General features: G+C 37.1%; 1 long non-coding RNA gene across 2 annotated transcripts in view; it reads left to right on the forward strand.

The window, feature by feature from the left end:
* Nucleotides 1-24,092, forward strand: part of LOC120442393 — a 143,073-nt gene that overhangs the window by 61,519 nt on the left and 57,462 nt on the right. Inside the window, exon 3 of one of the 2 annotated variants that reach the window (XR_005614709.1) lies at nucleotides 2,143-2,238. The exons of the other annotated variant lie outside the window; for it this stretch is intronic. This is a non-coding gene — a long non-coding RNA (uncharacterized LOC120442393). Of the gene's footprint in view, nucleotides 1-2,142; nucleotides 2,239-24,092 lie in introns of those variants that run through there. 2 annotated transcript variants of the gene reach the window in all.

A 24,092-nucleotide genomic window follows, 5' to 3' on the forward strand; every position in this document is an offset into this window, starting at 1 on the left:
CTTCACAACAGAAGGAATTATTCCATTGAAAGCCTCTGAAAAGAAATATGACCAAACAAGACTTCCTTTCATAAATGTTGAGTATAACTTTGACACATCATCATTATCTTTAATGGGGAGCGGAATCAAACCGACAAGTGAATTTATATTTGATATGAAGTTAATAGTAAGCTAATATTCCTTAATTGATGTCATGTGATTCGCAGGAAACTTTGTAAATTTTTCCTCATGAATTTCAAATGCCGTGATGGATGCTGTGACGATAATCTAATGATGATCCAATATATATGTAAATTCTTCAGACGCAATAAAGATGATGCTTTGAGATACATTATTAATATGTTCCAATACCGACCAAAGGAAAAGTCAGATTCAGATGATCACAGTTAACTTTAAGAACTTTAACTCCTTAAGACTCATCAAAGTAAAAACCCCCTTTGAAGTGGATCAAGAAAAATGTAAATGGGATTTGGACTTGTACTCAAGTACAAAGGAAAGTTCTCATACCTCTATAAAAAAGTGTAATCATGTCAGGCAATCTATTGCTGCTGTCTTTGAGTGAAAGACAGCAGCATGTTTTAAACCTCATTAAGAACCGTTAAACAATTTATCGAATGTTCATTTGCATGCAGAAGCATTAAATCAGTACATATGCACCCACTTACATTTTATTTACAAGATAAAAACATCCACTTTCCAACATATGTGAAAAAGCAGATCAAAATGCATAGTCCTTCAGAGGGCTTTGTAGTGGAGACATGCATTTGAACTGCTTTTCACTGCAAACAGACTTGAGAAAAGTTTGGCAATTTTCCAGGAGACAGAAAATAGAGAGTTTTCTCTTCAAGTTTTGCATGAATGTTGTATCTTTCTTCATCTATTAGAGTTAAAGGAAATGATTGCATGCATGTAAGCATGCAGTGCTGTGCAAAAGTGATTTTTTGTTTAAAGCTATGTCCTGTTACTGTGGACTGTTGCAGTGGACTTTTTTTTAGTTTGAAATCCATTTCATTCTTGTATGATGCTGTGGAAAAAAAAGTCATAAACGCTTTCCCAGCTATACCAAGTGCCAGTCAATGACAAACAAAGATGATGTAAATTGTGTATTTTATTTGTAACACACATATTACACACATATTCTATGCTTAAATCATTTAGTATATCAGTATTAATTCCAGGCATGGTAATTGAATGCATTCTATGACTCATACCAGCTCAGTAACAGTTGGGAGGGGAAATGGACATTTAAGCCAGTAAAAATCATGGATGGCTCTTCCCACATAACAAATGCTCACACTGTTATACTTGATCATTTTAAGGTGCCAAACTTGTATGTGAGATATAAAAATTATAATCTTGAATTCTATTCTCCTGTATATCCAAGAATTTCATTTAAGGATTTCAAGTCTGGCCCACACGGCTTGGCTCTCACCTCCAAATTTCTCTCATTTGGTGAACATACAGCTACAGATACTGAGGATAAAAAGAAGTACGAGCTTTTTTTCCTTTGTTTTACTTCTGTACACTTCCCAGAAAAGCTCAGATGTAGTCACGCTGACCTGTTTTTAACAAGAAATTGGATCACCACCAGGGCTGATGGAACAGTCATGCCACTTGCTAATGTGCTGAATTTCTTTACTACACTCATGTTTCTTTAAAAGCCACACCAAATCTAAGCATGTAGTGCTCAACAGCCCAACCCAGCTCCAAGTTCATTGTCTTGTGGAACAGATCAGAAATTTGTGACATCCACAATTGATTTGCGGCTAATTCAGAGAACGCTTTGACATTTAAAATAACAAAATGTCAGTTTGAAAGTTCTGGAAGGGGCATGAATGTGATCGATGTGCCTGACAAGGGAGAGAGTTTTTAGAGTTTGCTCTGCCACAGAACTAATCTTGACAGATTGCCAAGTCTGTGTCACTTGCGTTACCACCACAAGGTTTTACTTTTGATTTACTTAAACCTGTTTCACCAAATCTTAAACCCTTCATTTCTTCTCTGGTCACCCAGCCTGATATCACATTGGATTATAGTGAGTTTTGAAGGAGCAGGTGTAGTGCTAAAAAAGGACAGCAATGTTGATGCATTGAGGTGACCCCTTATCTCTTCTTTGCCTCCTATTCCAATCAAACACAACAGGCTCTCCAAAACAAACATCCATCTATCCTCCGGGACAGCCAGCCCTTCTGGGTCACAGCTCGGGTGAAAACGACCTTGACACTCACTGGATCTGCAGCAGCAACATGAACTGTACAGAGCAACAGCAAAGCTGTAATTGACTGTTTGAGTAATGTAATGAACCATGTACACAGTGGACAAGGTATGACTGAATCAATAATATATTTTATTGGGTGGTACAACAGCTACTTCCCCATCCATAAAGCTCATTTGGCAGACACACTGGTCTACATGGTTATTTTTTTTTTTTGTCCAGTTTAATATCACACCTGTGATGTGATGGTGTGCGCTTTACTGGGTACATTTTGTGCCCCGTTCTTCTGTTTTCTCTTAGCACACTCACAGTCCTGACAAATAATAGATAGATGTTGATTTAGCACCCTTGCCTAATCCTTTGCTCTATATCAAGTTCAACAGGGAGCACATAGACAATGTGTGTATGAGAAGATACTGGTATATATGGCAGCCTGTCATTGTCATCTCCCACTAGGGGGGCTCTGATAAATTGAACATGCTCACATAATAAATTAGCAGAGGGAAGGCTCACAAAGCACTTAATAATCACAGCTAATTGCTCCATTCATTATTGTCTGATTGGAGAGCCACACAAGGGCCTTCCACAGAAACATTTGCAATATATAGTAGGAAGAATATATGCAGAATATAAAAAAACAACTCACAAACTCTGATGTAAAGACATATAATGCCATGCCCGGCTCAAACTGCTATATAGATCAGTGTGTGTGTTCATGATCTATCAAAAGACTCTGTAGACAGAGATGGCCACTGCAAGATATTTTTTGTTGAATATGCCCGTCTGTTATAAGCAAGTTATATAACAGAGCATGAAAAGACTTGCCACCTCTTACAGACAGACACCCTGGGAAGATGGAAACAATAGAATGAATTTTAGATTACCAGTGTTGTTTCTAAGAGTGTCACCAACAGAATAAACCAAATACGTGTACAAACCCTTGATCTACAAAAATCTATAATCCAGTATCTGAAACATAAGACAGCGTTCATCTGAAGTCCCTTTGTCTTTGCAGTTCTGTTGTTTATTTCTTTGTGAGCTGTCAGTGGGGAATAAAAAAAAAAATGTCAGCCCCTTTGTGAATTTTAGAAACTACTTTAGTTAAAATACAATATCAAAAAGAAATCACAAAGTAAGATTAATAATCATCTTTATAGATGCTCCTACACAAGTCAATGATGCAGCATCATTGAACAGAAAAATCTAAAGATCAATTAATATAACGGACAGAACAAATATATAACTCTAAAATTTCATAGGCAGATGATCACTTGTGTAAATGACAAACTGAGCCGTCAAGATATTCCAAACCCAAAGGTGAGAGAAGGATAACTAACTTAAAGCAGCATAGGACACATAGGTCCATCCAAAAGTGAAAAAAATCTTTATTTGGATTATAATTTTGAAGCAGAACATGGCTATCAAAGTACCAATTAAAAGGCAAATTTATATTTTCCTTTTATTTTAATTTTATTTCTGTCTTTATTAGTAAAATATATTAATATCCACAAATATGAGGGTCATGAAATGAAATTGCTTGGTTTCTGTGCCTCAATACATTAATCATAACTAATAATACCATTACAGTATTGCTATGTAAATTATATTGACACATCTAGAGATAACAGTCTTAAAGAGCTGCAGAGTTGAACTAGGAGGTGGTGCTGGTGAAGTCAGAAGACCCTGATGTGCTTCCTGTTTTAAAGGTGATTTCGGTTGTTCATGTCCTGATTTTTACTTTTGCTTTTATTTGCTAATTAAGTTTAAGGATAGAAAAGTACTCAGTTAAATTTAGGGAAAATGTTGCGGAACATACACCCCATAATTGCATTAAAAATTGTCCATAAGGGAAAAAACTGAAAGATGAAGAAAATGTAAAAATGTATACCAGAAGTTTAGAATATGTTGCACTAAAATATGTATCAAGCTGTGAATTCACATTAACAATTACACTTTGCATTCAAATAACTACAACAGAAAACATAAAAAGGACCTACCCTCTGGAGCTGTATTAACGTTTTGCATCATCACAACAGGTTCTATTCATAATTCATCAACACTGCCATTTCTGCTGCTTTCATAACTTACATAGAAGATCAAAGCTTCAAAGAAATATGCGCACATAGAGTTTAGAGTTGTGTAACACAGTATTTACAGTATTTACTGCTGTTTAATATTAAGGTAAGTCTATGTTTGGCATTAACATAAAAAAGGTTGGAACAAGCAAAATATTTTCCTTTGTAGTTCTGGTCAGAGCCAAAATTGACAGCAAAACATGATCCAAAAAAGGCCGATTCAATATATGCACATTTAATAAATGTATTATTAGAAATTTATGTCCCAAGCATTCACTCACAATAACCAGGAATAGACTGTGCAGTGCTAACTCCTTATTCACACGCTCACAAATGCACATCTGTAACTTGAAAATTTCTCCTGACAAGCATCCATTTTCTCGCTCATTAAGTGAATGCATTCTCAGTCATCTTTCAACTATAAACAAACTCTTCCCCAGAGCAATTCTTAACATCCAGAGTATAAAAAAAAAGAGCTCTTACTTTTTGTCTTTTGTAATGCAACTGCATTAAACTCCATTTCAGAATTAACTTTTGAAACCTACAGCAAGAAACTTTCATAAGAGGGCCTGTTTGCATATTTTAGGTGACTGACAGACATCATCCTGAAGGAAACAGATGAAACCCTGAAGAGATGTGAGAATTCAATGATCTTTGTTAGGCTTTGGTGCCCTGCTGTGGCTTCTGTTTTTGATAAAAAAGCGTTTCTTTAAATCCTTTGTTCACGTGGGAGGGACAAAGAAAAATTCTTACCATGTAAGGTGCTGACCTGCAGTTTGGAGCTTTGACATGTTGCTACATGTACATCAGAAAATCTCAGGATTAATATAAATTCAATTCAGTTGAAAATGAATAATATTTTAGTAGTAAAGCAATACATTAATATAAAATACTGGTACACTGAAATCCAAATCCTTGTTTTGTATCTAAACAAACAGCATACAGCACTCACTTATTCTCTTAAATAGAAATATGTTGATCCCTCACCTTTTTTTATAGTGCTGGTACATTTTTTTTTTCTTTCTCGTCAATTAATTTATTTTTTCTCAGATTATCCAGATGATGGTTCATAGTCAAAAGGCATTTGTCTTACCCAACACAAAATATTAAAAAGAGTGCTTCCCAGTGAGAGCTGACAATTCAACCACTAATTTATTGGGCCATCTGCTACAGCCGAAAGAGAGCAACATGTGATTAGATTGCTCTACTGATGCTTGACACTTGTTGCATTCAAGTTATATATTTAATTTCCTTAAAAAGTCTTTAGTGGACAAAAAGATGGTAATACCAAATACAATTTACACATTTTAAATTGCTAATTCTTATATTTGCATCTTACAATTTTCTAATACCCTTTTCTAGTATTAAACAATACTTGGTTGGGGAAACGATTTCAAAAGCATCCATAAAGAATTTAATACAAACAAATCTTACAATCCTGTGTTGGATGGTGTTAAAAAAAGAAACTAATAAACAGAAAAACATTTTTCGACAGAACCTATTTATTCAGTGATGTGGAGATACTTCACAGTTTGACAGATTAAATGTTTTGCCTATATCTAAATGTCATGGCCATCCTTCCAATAGTTGCAGACATATCTAAGTCTGGAGGAAAGTGGTGGACTCTCTGACCTGTTCAAGACCAATTATCGTAGGGAAGTCTTACTGAAATAACCAGACTATATCCTGGAATAGGCTCCAGTTGCCCGTGACCTTGAATTAAATATGCTGTTAAGGAAGTGGAGACAGGGGTGGACTATGTCCTTGCTCATTGTCAATGCATATATTTACACAACATCTACCCAAAGGATGTGATTAGGCAGATAAAAAAGTAATGTTAAAAAAAAAGCTTTTCTTTTTCGAAAAGAAAAGACTTTTAGATACAAACTCTGAGTAGACACCTTTTAATTTATTCAATTATACGCAGAATAAACATCCCACATTTGATCACCATATTTATTCTTTACCTGTCTGGCTGACAGATTATCTTTCAATAGGCTTATGAGGTTCATAATGCATCTTCAAGTTCAGAGCCGGATTATGCTGAGTTGACAGATAGACACTTATCTTCTCAAGGGTATATGTCCATTGAAACAAATGATATGCCTCTCAGCTTTTCCATTTAGCTACTTCAGAAGACCGGTCACTTACAAAGGAGAAATCCACATGGGTGGAATAGTAATTAGATTTGATTGATAAAATGAAGGCAAAATAAACATCTACATATTTTACTTTCCAGAAAATAATCAACAGATTAGCATTCTTTGTTAAAGAACAAGCTAATGTGGTATAATCAGAGAAAATCGAATCAAATCTGGCTAACTGGCTATGGCCAAGCACAGTATTGCATTAATTGTTAATGCAGTGTTGATTGAAGACTTCTACAGCTTCATATGGTCTCTTAACATTCCATATCTTTTTAAATTACATTAAGAAAGCCATATAATTACCAAAAAAGTCTACCAATCTATGTTAAGTTATAGGTTGCAGTAAGTGTTGTTTGAGTGAATTTTAACCATAAATTGGATTGATCCTGTCCCAAACCTTTTTAACACATTAAAACATCCCCTATAATCCCCATCTACCAACCAACAATGTAATAATATAAGGTAAAGCTTGTCTGTCCATATCTTCAGCAGTCAATGTGTATTTTCAGATAATGGTGATGTAATAAGTTCAAATTGTAGAAGCGTTTTTTATCAATGTACGAAGATTTCTCAAAGTCAAACCTGACGTCTTTTTGAACTTTGAGAACTGCTAACAGTGGAGAATGGAATCCCTTTACTATTTATTGTATAAGTAAAGAGTAATGGAGGTAAGCAGTATAGATCTGGAAAAAATGCTTCCTGACAGGAAGTCTATTCTGTCTACACAACAAGCATGTAGCTTAAGGCTCTATTTTTGAGACAATACACATCCTCTCTCCCTCTTCGGTGAATCCCCATGTCATCAGAAATCCTTTCCTTTCCTCTTTCATCTGCATCGTTTCAAAACACCCAATTAGCTAAAACCATATTTCAAAAGCTTGCCTGTCATTGATATAGAAAATATGCTCTAAAACACCTAAAAAGATTTACACTCCTGACAGATTCCAATTCTCTGATGACTGACACAATATAAACATCTAAACATACACAAACACACACTTCCTGTCTTTGACAATTTGCATAAAAATTGACTTGATGAAGATGAGTAACTGTAATTAGAACATATTATTAGCATTTTTTTTAAACAAAATCAGATCAAGATGTGCTTGTCTTAGTTTTTTAAGAAGCTTATTCTTAAGGAAACCTGCAAATGAGTATGTGCAGAGACTGAGAGCCTTGACCTAATTAAAAACATGCATTTGTTGTTTTAATTCTTTGAAGAATTCATTGTACTTGTGAGCTTGATTGAGTTAAGTCATTGCCCATTTGACAACTCCTCAAACAGCTTTAGTTCAGACACATAGAAATTTTGAAATTCAATCAAATAAAATTCAATTGTATTTATATAGCACAAAATCACAGCAACAGTCACCTCAAGATGCTTTATATTGTAATGTAAAGACACAGAGAAACCCAACAATTGAGCAATCTCTTAAGAGCAAGCACTTGGCAACAGTGGGAAGGAAAAACTCCCTTTTAACAGGAAGAGACGTCCCGCACAACCTTCTCTGGGGGAGGGGCATTGATCTGCTGTGGCAGATTGTTGGGGTGAGGGGAGGAAGAAAGGACAAATGACACACTGGGGAAGAGAGCCAGATATAAGTAATAAATCATGATTAAATGCAGAGTGATTTATAAACACATGGTAAGTGAAAAGAGATGGGAGAAGAAGAAACAGTCAGTTCATTGTGTGAAGCCTCCAGCACACTAAGCTTATTGCAGTATAACTAAGGGAGGATTCAGGGTCACCTGATCCAGCCGTAACGATGAGCTTTATCAAAAGGAAAGTTTTAAGCCGGATCTTAAAAGTAGAGAGGGCTTCTGTCTTCTGATGATTTCACAGAAGAGTGGCCTGAAAGCTTTTTTTTGTGTTATTTAAGCTGCAGTTGTGGAGCCGAACCAGTGTGCAATGGAGATCAAAATCATGGCTGGATGAAATCTGAAGATAAGTGTGGTTTCTCCAATGAGGGCATTCATGCAATGAATGCAGTAATGCAGTAATGACTACTGAGTATTCACAGGTATGTTTAAAATTTGTTTAAAAACTATGTAATTATTTGCTGTAGATGAACCTTGATGGAGCATTCACTAAATAAATGATTTACAGATTTTGTTTGATAGATTTGACCCTCTTAAGGTTTTGTGAGCATCCAGTCTAGGAGTAGTCCAATTATGGCAGCTGCTACATTGCGTATATTTTTAAGAATGATACGTTTATGTTGATCCCTCCACTCCCCACCACACACACTTTTCCCATATGCAGGTTACCTCAGGTTAATGAAGACAGACTCAAAGGCGAGGTCATTACTCTTTGTCTCTAGATGACAAATGAAGTTGTCATTCTCTTCAACTGTGAGTGGCCATTTTGGGCTGTGCGACACTCTTATTTATTTTGCCACCTGTGGTCCAAGCTGTCTACAATGGACTATAATAGTTCCCTCAACACCTGACCAGAACAGTCACCAGCAGGGAGTGCTGTTTATCCTCCCAATGTCAAATGAAACATTTTGTAAGACGTTTGGAGTGTAGTCCTGAATAATCCTTTGCCTGTCAGTCTGGCTCTCTGCCCATCTAAATACAATATCTATCAGTCTGCCTGTCAGTGTGTTTTCTTTAATCAGTCTTACAAGTGTCTATTTCATTGTTCTCTTTAATCTCATCATTTATCTGATTTATGTTGCATAGCTCATGTGGCGTTTAAGAATGGCTCAGTTAGTATTCAGTAACACCGGTGTAGTGTTTTGTTTTTTTTGCATGCATATCGATTTGACATTTCATGAATTAAGGTTGGGCGGTCTGATAGATAAGGCTTCCAACAACTGATATTCTTTCTGTGAAATCAATGTTTCATCAAATGCTATGTCTGGGTTAAAGGATTACCGCAGCCAGTCATCTTGTTACTCCAAAATGTAGCTTCCTGATGATGCTAAGCTGTCCTTCTCCTTTAACAAAGGCTTATTTTCTTTTTCATTGATGGTGGGAGGAATCTGATGAGTCTTTGAAGTTGAGGGTGTCACAAACACACAACCAAGCTGTTAATGAACAGCCTCTGTGAGAAGCACAATGCCTTTGTTCACTTGGTTGGTTGTTTGGTTGGGTGGGTGGGTTGGTGAAATGTCTGCAGGGATATGAAAGATGTGAGAGGTTTTGAAGTCGAGTCATTTATTCTAGGCTGTCTTTTGCCTCCTCTTCTATCTCTGTAAGTCCCTCCCTTTCCCCGTCCACTTTTTTCTTAGGAGCTGAGCTTGTTTCACTGCTCCCAAGACACTCGGGCAGCCGCATTTATTTAGCTGTTGTTTAGCCGGTGTCGTGTGGCAATCTGCTCTGTGTGAGCTTTTGTGGCTTCTGTTGTGTTTGATTGTGTGGTGTTCCCATATGCAAGCATTTTGAAAAGCTGTGTGTGAGTGTGTGTGTGTGTGTGTGTGTGTTTCTCTGCAATTCAACTTCAAAGTCTGGCTTTAAGAAAGCTTCTCTGTGCTGTCTTATGCAACTCTTGTCCCTTTAATGAGGTTTCATCCTTCCCAAGACTTTGTGGATAACAAGACACGGTTTGTGTAAAGAAGAGCTATCTATAACACTCTCGTTTGTAGTGTTGGTTTTACGGATCATAGAAATTTATAGTCAAGTAAAATATAAATTACCTCGGTTACTTCCTATATTACAAGCCTACATCCTGCAATACAAATCAAGAAATTGAGTGTTCCTAAACTTTTCATGGAAGTACATCTCATTCCTTTTATCCTAAAAAATGAAACTGAAAATATCACGTTTGAAGTTAAAGGTATGTATTACACCAAGCTATCTAGATTACAAGTTGTTCAGGACTTTTGATGTCATGTCATCATGAAACTTAGCTCTAAGAGATTAATGATTTATTCAAGTTACCTCTCCCATTGATTCAGCTGTTGTTTTTCAGACCACTATCTGTTCAGTGTCACAGACGCAATCCTATTTAGGAAGGACTCAGGAAAACAATATAGCTGCTCCTCCTCCCCATCAAAAGGAGCCAGCTGAGGTAGTTTGGGTATGTCCCACTAGGAAGAGACCCCAGTGAAGATGGGGTCCAGGACATGTTGGAGAAATAACTTGGCTGGCCTGGGAATACCTCATGTCTTCCTGAATGTGAATGGATGGATGCTTTATGAAGTGGATGAGCTGCAGACGACGCAAAATGAAGTGGATAACACTTAAATTCTGTGCAAGTAATATTTTTTTAATTCAGAAAAAAATAACAATCTTAGAATGTTGTAGTCGACTGCAGATTTTTGATTTGATTTCTAGAGAAAGGTTATTCAGTTCACCTCCACTCTCACAGACTTGATGTTTGTATGCTGAGATGTGGGAACATTGGTAGAGGAATCCATAAGTGGTATTTCCTGTTAAAGTGATGCTTTTACAGGAACACCATGCAATAGAATGTGTAAGTAAATTGCTTAAGTGAGCATCCATTAGATTCCTATCAGGAGCCTAATTCCATTAGTTATAGGTTGCATTGATCAGATTCTCGCAAGTGTGTCACATTTCCACTGAGTCAGCAAAGGTGTGTGTGTGTGTGTGTGTGTGTGTGTGTGTGTGTGTGTGTGTAGATCTGAGTTTTGTTAGTGCAGTTTAGATAAACTAATTAACAGCAATTTATTAATACCCACTTTAATCTCAAGCCTCATTAAAGCAATCTAAGAATGCACTTTTAAACAGAAAAACTGCAAATGTTTCCTCAGGATGGACGTAGGAATAACTATAATTAATCACTTAAGTCTCTCTAAAAGTTTACTTTTGGTGTCCAGCTGTCACAGCTGAATTCTGACTAATTTTGTCATGGACCATGACAATCTTTAGCACATTATAAAGCAGTCTGCACAGTACACAGATGCCTTAAATTGAGTCTGGTCTTGCGCACAACTGAGGATATGATTGAGTATGAGATGGACACCCTCAACATATGTTCAGTGGTGTAAAATCCTCCTTAGATGATCCCATTTCACACATATATGTACAATGTTTTCAGAATATTTAGAAGCCTACCAATGTGCTTGAGAGAGATGTTTGCATGTGTGTGCTGGTTGAGTGTTTTTTTTTTTGGTTTTTTTTCAAAGCAACTTAAATAGACAAATAAAACCCAGTTATTAATTCCCAATTTTTTCTTAAGGCTCATAACAGCAGTCTAAGAACACTTCTCAGCCATCTGTCTTTCTGCACATACGACTTTTTAAATATTTTGTTTGGTGAAAAATATATTTTGTGACAAATTTTAATATAAATGTTTTTGTGGGACCAGTAAATTGTGTTTTCCTTTACTCCTGAAGATCTGCTCAAATGCATATAAGCATTTATAAGGGTGCATTTATTCACTATTTTATTCTTTTTGTTTCATTTACACATTTATTTCACAGGCAAGTAGGGGGTAACACACACTGTCTGCAAACCGTCTGCCAGAGTTTGTTGGTACTCTCAAGATTCTCTTGAAAGACTACACATTTGAACTCTTCCCTGCTACAGTTTCTTTTTTCTTTTTTTTTGCTTACTCTTTTCCAGTGAAGTAATAAAATGAAAGTTTTCTCCAACATTAATTCTACTATAGGTGGTGGTGTAACAATTTGGAGGCCCCACAAACATTAGTTTTTTCTTAATTTCCAGCAACTTTGAGAAACACTGTAACAATTTGTGTGTGAAAGCACAGCCACAAGTTTAAGTCTACGCGTGTGTTTGTTATTTTCTCATGTGTGAAATGTTTGAGGCGATGGATTGGCACATCGAGGTGATAGAAATAGAAAAAAAAAATTGCTTGGACTGTCTACAAAAGGGCTGCAATGAATTTGTGTGCATGATAAGAAAAAAAAACAAAGGCAATAAAAATACAATACAATAAAATGTAAGACAATAAAAATTGGCTTACATTGCTAGATAAGTGAATTGCATAAATGGTAAAGTTTTGTGGCTGTAAAGAGCTGCTGGAAAAGGAAAATGAAGGACTTTTTATGCTTTTAAAACGTGATGGCACTTGAGGTTCGGCAAGAGAACCGACCAAACTTTCCTCTTCACTGGCAGCCAGCAAGGCGGAGGAGGCAGTCGTGGCTCTCCTGTGCTGTCCACCAGAAGGTAGTTGGAAGAGCATGCGCTGCTGCCGTCTTCACTAGAGCAACAATCAATCCAGGAGAAGGCGAGGACAGTGGAATTCAGCCAGAGGCCGTACATTTATTAGCAACAGTAGACTTGAACGCCACGTTGAAAGTTTCTTAACGAAGGACTATCCCGAGTGGAAACTGTGGAGGCAGTCATACGTGCCATAAGCCCTGGATTGATACTGATCTTTGTTATACCACCAGGTGATAAAAGCTGTGCAGAGACCAAGTGTGATGTTGCTTGATTTTCTCATCAGAGTACTCAATATGCATTAGAAAGTTTGCATCTAAGCATGTCCAGTTATTTTGACAAACCCACCACTACAGCTGGGTTAATAAAAAAAAAATACAATAAAAAAATCAAATCCAAGTTTGAAGACTGGTTTGAATCTAAGTTTGAAGATCCATTAATTTTACCCATACTGTAGAGTAGACACATTTGAATTTGAAGTTGAATTTTAATTCAGTTCAGTTTTACTTATCCATCGCCAGTCACCAACAACAGTTGCCTCAAGACGCTTTGTACTGTAAGATAAAGACTCAACAATAATGCTGAGAAAACCCCAACAATCAAACTGCTTCCTATGAGCAAGCACTTGACAACAGTGGAAAAGAAAAACTCCCTTTTAAGAGAAAAAAAACCCCTCAACAGAACCTGGCTCAGGGAGGGTGACAATCTGCCGGGGGTAGTATATTTTATTTATATATATATATATATATATATCTATATCTATATATATATATATATATATATATACATATATATATATATTAGATAGATAGATAGATAGATATATTAGATATATCTATATATATTAGATATATATATATTAGATAGATATATATATTAGAGATATATATATTAGATAGATATATATATTAGAGATATATATATAGATATTAGATACAGTGGCTTGCAAAAAGTATTCGCCCCTTGAACTTTTCCACATTTTGTCACATTACAGCCACAAACATGAATCAATTTTATTGGAATTCCACGTGAAAGACCAACACAAAGTGGTGTACACGTGAGAAGTGGAACGAAAATCATACATGATTCCAAACATTTTTACAAATAAATAACTGAAAAGTGGGTGTGCATAATTATTCAGCCCCTGAGTCAATACTTTGTAGAACCACCTTTTGCTGCAGTTACAGCTGCCAGTCTTTTAGGGTATGTCTCTACCAGCTTTGCACATCTAGAGACTGAAATTCTTGCCCATTCTTCTTTGCAAAACAGCTCCAGCTCAGTCAGATTAGATGGACAGCGTTTGTGAACAGCAGTTTTCAGATCTTGCCACAGATTCTCGATTGGATTTAGATCTGGACTTTGACTGGGCCATTCTAACACATGGATATGTTTTGTTTTAAACCATCCCATTGTTGCCCTGGCTTTATGTTTAGGGTCGTTGTTCTGCTGGAAGGTGAACCTCCGCCCCAGTCTCAAGTCTTTGCAGACTCCAAGAGGTTTTCTTCCAAGGTTGCCCTGTATTTGGCTCCATCCATCTTCCCATCAATTCTGACCAGCTTCCTGTCCCTGCTGAAGAGAAGCACCCCAGAGCATGATGCTGCCACCACCATATTTGACAGTGGGGATGGTGTGTTCAGAGTGATGTGCAGTTTTAGTTTTCCGCCACACATAGGGTTTTGCATTTTGGCCAAAAAGTTCCATTTTGGTCTCATCTGACCAGAGCACCTTCTTCCACATGTTTGCTGTGTCCCCCACATGGCTTGTGGTAAACTGCAAACGGGACTTCTTATGGTTTTCTGTTAACAATGGCTTTCTTCTTGCCACTCTTCCATAAAGGCCAACTTTGTGGAGTGCACGACTAATAGTTGTCCTATGGACAGATTCCCCCACCTGAGCTGTAGATCTCTGCAGCTCGTCCAGAGTCACCATGGGCCTCTTGGCTGCATTTCTGATCAGCGCTCTCCTTGTTCAGCCTGTAAGTTTAGGTGGACGGCCTTGTCTTGGTAGGTTTACAGTTGTGCCATACTCCTTCCATTTCTGAATGATGGCTTGAACACTGCTCCGTGGGATGTCCAAGGCTTGGGAAATCTTTTTGTAGCCTAAGCCTGCTTTAAATTTCTCAATAACTTTATCCCTGACCTGTCTGGTGTGTTCTTTGGATTTCATGGTGTTGTTGCTCCCAACATTCTCTTAGACAACCTCTGAGGCCATCACAGGGCAGTTGTGGAGCTGTTTTGCAAAGAAAAATGGGCAAGAATTTCAGTCTCTAGATGTGCAAAGCTGGTAGAGACATACCCTAAAAGACTGGCAGCTGTAATTGCAGCAAAAGGTGGTTCTACAAAGTATTGACTCAGGGGGCTGAATAATTACGCACACCCCACTTTTCAGTTATTTATTTGTAAAAAATGTTTGGAATCATGTATGATTTTCGTTCCACTTCTCACGTGTACACCACTTTGTATTGGTCTTTCACGTGGAATTCCAATGAAATTGATTCATGTTTGTGGCTGTAATGTGACAAAATGTGGAAAAGTTCAAGGGGGCCGAATACTTTTGCAAGCCACTGTAGATATATATTAGAGATATATATATAGATATATAGAGAGATAGAGAGAGATAGAGATAGATATATATAGATAGATAGATATAGATATATAGATAGATAGAGATAGATAGATAGATAGATAGAGAGACAGATATATATATATAGAGAGAGAGAGAGAGAGAGAGAGAGAGAGAGAGAGAGAGATAGATAGATAGATAGATAGATAGATATATCTATCTATATCTCTCTATCTATCTCTCTCTCTCTCTCTCTCTCCCTGTTGTATATTGTTGTTTGCAACAATTTGTTTTTCTGCATCAAGATGAAACCTTTAAAAAAAAAAAAATCAGATTTAATGTGAGGAGTGCAAGCCTTTTGCTTTGAGCTGTCCATTTGCTTCCATAACAACAAGACACCTTAGGGAAAGTTTGTCCTTCCAAATACCTCTTGCTACTCTTTAGCTTTGACTCATTCCAGGTGTGCATGTGTTTGTATGTGCACGCTGAAAAAGGAAAGCAAGGGAAACGAGAGAGGCTAGAGTGTGTGTGTGTGCGAGCATGCATATTTAGCGAGAGTCTCTGAGTCCTCATGTGGCTGCTTACGTGTTAGAAGACAGACACCCTCTGGCCAGAGCCAAATAAAGTCTCCTCACCTGTTTGTGGCCTTTGAGGAAGACTGTATATGTCACCTCCCAGGGGGCAGTGCCATGCTGACTTAAAGCTGCTGGAACAATCAGCAGACTCTACAAGGCTGGGTCAGATAGAATACCCCCAGCCCCTCTGACTCCTAGATCAAGAGCTGTTTTGTCTCCTGATACATGCCCGACAACGTTTGTCTAAAGTGGGTGACTTTAGAGGATAAGGGTACTGGATAAGCTAAAAGAGCTTAGTCCAAATCTTGGACTTTGCTTATGTAAATTCTTTGAAAGGAGTTGTGTGATGGAATTTTAGGATTAGGAGAAATGCACCAGTGAGACTGTTTGACTTCTATTTTTCTAATATCTTCACTGGTTCCCATTCAAAACATCTCTAGCTAAAGGTTAGCAGGCTGGCCAAATATTTCTCCTTTAGGATTTCACATTATATACATGGACAGGGAAGGCGTAGCACTTGAGTTCAACCCCCATGTTGTCAGATTGCTCATGAACTCCATATAATACATGCCTTGTAGGCAGATTAGCATTTAAACAGATGCTACTGTATGTTGCTGTAATATGATGTTTGGTGTGCAAACAGTTTTTCAGTCCAGTAGAGTTCATTTTGAATTTTGAATTTTGAATTAAGCTAGTGTGCATTTAACTTGAAAGGTCACAAGCTTAGTGAATTTTAAACAGAAGAGTAACTCACTGGAAACAAAAGGTTGCCCATTAATACCAAAGTTTGATGAAAGAGTGATCTATTTTCTTTGTTTTATTTGTTGCACCCTTGAACTGAATTTGCCCATCAAGGATTCTGATACTTGGAATTTTTGGGTGCCTGACACATTTGACACATCATTAAGCTCTGCAGCCTACGGTGCATTCTATCATGATTATCTTTGCTACAATCTTAACATGTTACATGCTACAGCACCTGTCACAAGCAGTAGATGAAAAAAAAGATTGCTGTCTGAAAAGTACGTTAGAAAAAGTTAAAGGTGTAAAAAACACTGGGTCTAAAACGCTTTTAAACTTTGAAATTTACTTGCTTCTGAAAAAGGATCTCTTATTCTGACTGTACAATGGTAATAGTTATTTCCTCACTAAATCACAGTTATTCCATAGAAAGCTGAGCTACAACCACCTCCATTTCTCACCTGCACACACTTACAGTGTACGTAAATGTTTTAACTCCCATCGCAGTCCTGCTACCCCTATAGACAAATTACTGCGCAGTCAAAATCATTTCCATTCAAGCAGGTGGAAATGGCTTCCATAAATATTGCATTATGTTTAGGAAGGCTCAGAGAATAAATATCCCCATTTCATTTGGCTCACAGGGAATGAGTAAAATACAAAGGTTGCATGAAATGCATTTCTGACCTTCAAAGCAATCTTTCAAAATTCGTTTCTATGAACTTTTCTAAAAGTTGGAGTCAGCTTTGAATAAAGTCAGACTAAACCAGGATTTCTGCCAATGTTATTCAGATGCCACTTCATGTTCTCTTTGACTAACATTTTCTAAGACTAACATCGCAGTCATTTAGAGGATAAGATGGATATAATCTGTTCTGAAAGCCTGCCAAAAATCGAACCACTATTTACACGCTCCGGATTGAAAATAATTTCACACATGATTGCAGAGATTTCGGGGAAGTAAGCTTTTAGGTCAGATTGTTTCTGTGAAAAGAGCAGAGCATGTAGAGATTGTCGGAGCGCTAGCTTTTGAATTAATCAACTATTGGGATTATATGAGGTAGAAAGGATAAAGAAGCGTTGGTGAAATTACTTAGCGGAAACAAGAAAGTAATTTCTTTTTACCACTTTAAGCACTTTTTCAGACTGTCATTTGGAAGTATGATGCTACACAGCAAGATTAAATGTGTGTCCCTGAAACACAACAAACAAATTTTCCATATTCAAATTTGAGTTTAATGTGAAAAAGTAAGTACGCCCAATGATTCAGTAGCTTAAAGGACCATGCTTAGCAACAGCAACTTGTAGCCATCGTTTTCTGTGTGACCGCACATCAATGTGTAGGGATTTTAGCCCACTTTATACAATGCTGCCTCAGTTCATTGAGGTTTATGACTATTCATTTATGGACACTTTGATTAAGGTCTCACAACAGTATTTCAATAAAGCTGAGGTCTGAACCTTGACTGGGCTTTTGCAACACCTTGATATTACTTTTACAGCAACTCTGTTGGAGATTTGCTAGTTTCCTTGAAATGATTGTCCTCTTCCCAAGCTTTAGCTATCAGTCAGATGGCCTCACATTTGACTAGGGATGGGAAGGAACAAGAATTTTATTTCCATTATCAATATCACTTATCAATTTGATTACTTATTGATTCTCATTGGCTCTGATTTGAGAGTGAAGGCCATTGCTGAGCAGCATATCAAAGACATTACATTTGTGCACATTAGCTGCATGTTGTGTGATCAAATGTGTGTGTGTGTGTGTGTGTTTCCCCCAGTAATGTATTATATATTTTACCAAAAACACTTTTCCTAAAAGTAATGTAGTACGTTACTTAATTACTCACAGGAGAAAGCAATTCATTACACTGCTCACTATATTACTTTTGTGGTACACAGTAAAATGTCCTGAAACACATAATAACCAGTTAATTGTATAAACCTTAGGCTGTAGTCCTGCACACCAACATAAATCCCTAATCTAATGAGGACACATGTAATCTTTCTCTTAGCATTTAGTTATGAACACACACAAAACCAGAAGCCTAATGGTTTGTTCAGATACAGTATACTTTTACCAACCTCAGCCATGCTGCCATGTTCTTAGAGGTTTTCTCCTCCAAAGGTGCATTTTGTTCGCCTTTGTGGTCAATACTGGGAATCTGGCTCACTATACATTATACATGATCTATTCTGCTTCATTCATACACTTTATTCATCACCATTTCTATAATAAAATTTAGTGAAAGCTACCACTAATGTAATTATCTTGTAGATCTGTGGGAAATTTGGCATGGCATTAAGAGGAAATTTCTTTGTTTGATAACACTAGTCGAGTATTGTTTTTTTTCTAAATCATTTTGTCAGGAATTCATATCGCAATTTCCTATGAAATAAACTGTGTATAATGCATGTTTAACAAAACTCACTAAATGTAGTTTAGTGAACTTCTGATCTTTAATCTCAGCTATTTAGAACACATTTTGGATTGATGTATATCATAAGAACTATATTATGAATGTACAGTAAGAGTTATGGGCTTCTGATTTGTGGCCTTTATATAGCTACAGCCTCTTCTCAATTCTTTATACAGCACAATTGTAAATACTTAAAAATAAACAGATACAGTACTGTGCAAAAGCATTGAGTCATTCCACATATCTTTATATAGTGTATGTAAGAGTCATGCTACGACCAGGACAGGTCACCAGCCTGATGCACACCAATTAACCTAACCCGACTAACTGCATTTCTTTTGACTGTGGTAGGAAGACAGAGTACCCGGATATAAAACAAATAAACAGTATCCAAAAGTCATATCATTAAGAACTGGGGTAAAAAATCCATCAAAGACCTGACAAAGGACCTAAGAGATGCATCTGGCACTTCATCCAGTTACTCTTCGCTGAAGCCTCCTGATCTCATATGAAGTGATCTCATCTTAATTCTGATGTATGGCAAATCTCACACTTGATGAATCCAAGTTTTGAATTTTTTGTTCAGATCATGAGGAAATAGGTACAGCAACAACTCGGGTTTGGGGCTACATTTCACTCAGTGGTGTTGGAGATCTGGTCAAAATTAATGAAACTATGAATGCAGAAAAATACTGTGAGATTTTGATCCACAATGTAGTACCCTCTGGAAAGCATCTGACTGGCAAGGGCTTCTTTTCAGTATGACAATGAGTAAATGCATACCTGGATGGAAGTTCAAAAGAACTATTCCTTAAGAGTACTCAAAGAAATTACTAGAAAGCTTGCCTATGAGAGTTCAGGCTGTGTTGAAGATGAAGGGTGAGTGAATCCAAAAATTAACATGTGTTTGTGAGTACAGGTCCCTTTATGACCATTATGTTGTGAGCATTAGTACCTTTCTGCATCCATGCTGGTCTTGCTCTGCCAATGGAATATGTTGTTGCAGCATGAGATAAGAGGATCAAGAAGATACACCACTGCCCTGGATGTGCGCTCGTGTGTTATCTTATTTTTTTGATCTTTTTGAGAGCGCAAGCTTGAGATCTTCCCCTCCCGGGGCCTTCTCAATATTTCATGACTGTGCAATGTATCTTTTGACACAGAAATACGCTGTGAATTAAACATGACTAGCTGCATAATAAAAAGCTTTTAATGCAAGTATAAGGGCAAGCCTCTTTGGCTTTGCCTTTTAATTAAAGAATAAATGGCCAGAGATTTTGGTGAATTTAACGAGGCACACATTTGCATGCCATAGTGCAGACACATTTTCTGCAATTTTACAAAAGATACCTCTGTGCTCCCACTCCCATCTTAACATTTAGAGTAATTTCAATAACTTTTGATGCAGGTCCACCAGCTTATAGAGGCATAAATTACAATAATAAGTTGTTTGTGTTAACCAGTAAATCCAAAGTCAGCCTTAAGATTTTTTTCCCTGCATAGGAAAAGATCATATGTTTGGTACTTTTCAAACAACCACGATACGATTGAAGTGCAGACTTTCAGTTTTAATTAGAGAGGCTTAACAAAGGTATTGCCTTAACGGTTTAGGAATGACAGACATTTTTATACATGTGCCACCATTTTTAGTGTCTCGAAATTAATTGAAAAAACAAATATAATATTAAATACAAGGATAATTTTTGTACCTTGGTGAAAATTCGTTGTCGTCATCATAACTATCCATGACCAATAAAGCAATAACATTACCTCCTCCATGCTGGGCAGATGATGTGGTATGCTTTAGATAATGAGCTGTTCCTTCCTTACCCATGCATTTAATTCATTCTGACATGCATTAATCTTGGTTTCATTTTTGACAATCATCTTAAAACTAGAATACTAAAATATCAACAAAGTCACATACTAGAATTATTATGGAAAGTCACAGAAATCAAGGTAAACCAGACATAACTCAGATAATTATAAATGGTAACCTAACGGAGGCAGAAGTACAAAAAAAACCAAACGTCTTTCCAAAAACCTTCCATAACAAACTCACAAATGATGACAAAAGTCTGATATGGCCATTCTGTTCTTGAGTGTAAACCCTCTGTATTTTCATTTATGAAGGTGTCTCTTGAGACTCTGACAATGACACACTTACCTCCTTGAGAGTGTCTGTGATCTGGCTAGATGTAGCAAAAAGCTCTTTCTTAACCAAGAAAAGAATTTGGATCATCAAGTTTAGTTTTCTCTTGTTTCATTCCAGACTTTTTAGTGTTGTGGACTTGGCCAGTGCTATCCTTCTTTTTAAGAATTCACCACACTGTTGATTTTGACACTTTGATTATCTCTCGGTTTATTCCAGGTTGGGTTTTTTTTTTCCAGGCTAATGACAGCCTTAACATGCTTGTTAATGTATGTTAGGGGATACTGCTAACATGTTAACATGCATCAGTGGTTCTTGAAATCCCTTGAACTAAAACTGAAAGTCTGCACTTCAGTTACATCTTAGTTGTTTGATTTGAAAGTCACTGTGGTGTACATAGTCAAAAAGAAAAAAGGTATAATTTTCAGAAAACCTATAGGTTGAACTACATATCTTAGCCAGACCAAAAATAATAATCCCATCTGAGACTCAAACGTCTGCCTTCTTGGTGGGAGACCGATTATGTGATTATACGCTGTCACAGCTACCATTTGCCAAGGACTTTTACCAGTTATACAACTTCACTGTATGCTATACAGAATCAGATACCCCCTTGCTGAAAAACAATGTTAAATCAAAATCTCATACTTGTTATAAACGTCCACATGACGTCCAAAATAATTACCCAGTTCAAAAGTTGGATGTCCAAATTGTGGATGTAGTTTGGACATCATATAGATACTCAGAATTGGTCATGGACCAATGTACCCAATATGAACAAGATCCACACGTCTATCTGACATCCAGTGTTTAGAGGGATGTGACAAGTTAGTGAGAATGTAAACAGAAATCAGCAGAGCATATGTCCTAGAGATAAATGATTAAATCAGTAACTGACAACTATTACATTAATCTTGAATGCTGATCTGTTCAATTGATCTAAACTCTTATAAACCCATGTGTCATGAATGAATGATCATATGCAGAACATCAAGAGGATGCAATGCATGTAGTATAAATCTTGAGTGTGTCATAGAGAGAGAGACATTGTGACAGATGTTTTATGAATGCGCTTTATGATCAAAATGCCTTGTATTCACAGCAAATGACAGCTCACTCAGTGCATTTCAGCTAGAACAAGGACATTGTTTTAGTCACAACATAAGACTGTTCAAGTTAGCATTTACTTTATACAGTTTCTATACATATTATTTCCTGCCATATGTATCTAAAATAAAAACTGAGAAATCATAGAAAGCTTAACTTTTTTAAGCCTGAACCATGTAATATATAAATAACTGCCAACAAAATCTTTTTTTTTTTTTTTTTTTTTTTTTTCTTTTTGAAAATGGAGAGCTTATTGAACCATCTGACAAATTTGTTTTAAAAATTACTTACATTTTTATTTCCATATATGACTTTTAATTTTTTATGTGTTTTTTACATCTGGCATTTTTTAACTGCTTAAAAATGTATTGTGTAGTATATCTAGTTTTTTCAAGAGAAAAAAAACAGACTGATGATGTAAAAGTCTCAGAAACAAACAAAAACAACAGAAACAAAAACTGTAGGTATCAAATATGGCGTAGGGCACTCTCAAGACATTTTCTCTGGATTACTGAATCTAATGTTCAAAAAGGTTATCTATGTTCTTCATTGACCCTTCTCTGACCAAAAAACGTGTGTGCTGATAATTAATACATGAACGATTGTCTTTTGAGATTCATATCATGGTCACATGTCCCCATAATTTTCTGCACATCCTTGTGTGGATGCAGCAAAACAGGCCCAAACCATAATGCTACCACCCCAGTGTTACACAGATGGGATAAGTTCTGTATGCTAAAATGCAATAATTGTCTTTTTTTGAACATAATGATTCAAAGTAACACACACACACACACACACACACACACACACACACACACACACACACACACACACACACACGTAACTCTATTTCTACCTCAACCATTCACAAAACAGTAGCTACCTGGCTTATCTATATGATCACCTTGCAACAAACCTATGCACACTATTTTTGTTCAGTGTTCACGCCATTCACCTAATGGATATAGACATTAGTCCATGTATCAGTTTCAATCAAAAGTTTAAGACCACTTGAAAAATGGCACAAAATTATTTGCACATATTTTGCATTGGATCTTAACAAGTTTCCAAGTAGAGCTTCAAAATGCAACAAGCAGAAATGGGAGTGATTTGAAAACGACGCTTAAACTGATCATAAGTTCAGGACCACATGCCTTTAAAGGCCAAATCTGTGCTAAAATGTGAATTCATTATCATTTTCTGTCAGGTAGTCACACTGTCATGACGTTCTGATGGCAAAGGCAAAACTTTCCCTTTTTGAAGGTGGTCGGGTTGTTAACCTGCATAAGCAGGGTCTCTCGCAGCGCGCCATTGCTGCTGAGATGGGACGCAGTAAGACAGTCATTTGGAATTTCTTAAATGATCCTGAGAGCTATGGAACAAAAAAAATTTCACCAGCACTGAGCCGGAGGATTCAATTGGCTGTCCGTCAAGACAGTGGATGATCCTGGCCCCAAATTAAGGCCGTTACTGGTGCCGACTGCAGCCCCATAACTATCAGACGGCATCTGAGACTGAAGGGCTTCAAAGAAAAAAATGTCTCGTCTCCTTGAACGCCACAGAAGTGACCGTTTGGACTTTGCAAGAGAGCACCAAACATGGGACACTGAAAGTTGGAAGAAAGTTTTATTCTCTCATGAGAAAAAATGTAACCTTGATAGTCCTGATGGTTTTCAACGTTACTGGCATGACGAGCAGAACCCACCTGTGATGCTTTCTACATGCCACGGTGGAGGGAGCGCCATAATGGTCTGGGGAACTTTTTCCTTCGGTGGAACAACGGAGCTTCAGGAGGTGCAGGGGCGTCAAACGGCCGCTGGCTATGACCAGATGTTGCAGAGAGCATCCCACATGACTGAGGGCCGTCGTCTGTGTGGTAACAACTGGGTTTTTCAACGCTACAGTACACAATGCCCGCAGGAAAAGGGACTTCTTCCAGGAGAGTAACATCACTCTTTTGGACCATCCTGCATGATTTAAATCCTATTGAGAACCTTTGGGG

The sequence above is a fragment of the Oreochromis aureus genome, linkage group 10 (genome assembly GCF_013358895.1).
Source record: "Oreochromis aureus strain Israel breed Guangdong linkage group 10, ZZ_aureus, whole genome shotgun sequence".
In the NCBI taxonomy this organism is placed as follows: domain Eukaryota; kingdom Metazoa; phylum Chordata; class Actinopteri; order Cichliformes; family Cichlidae; genus Oreochromis; species Oreochromis aureus.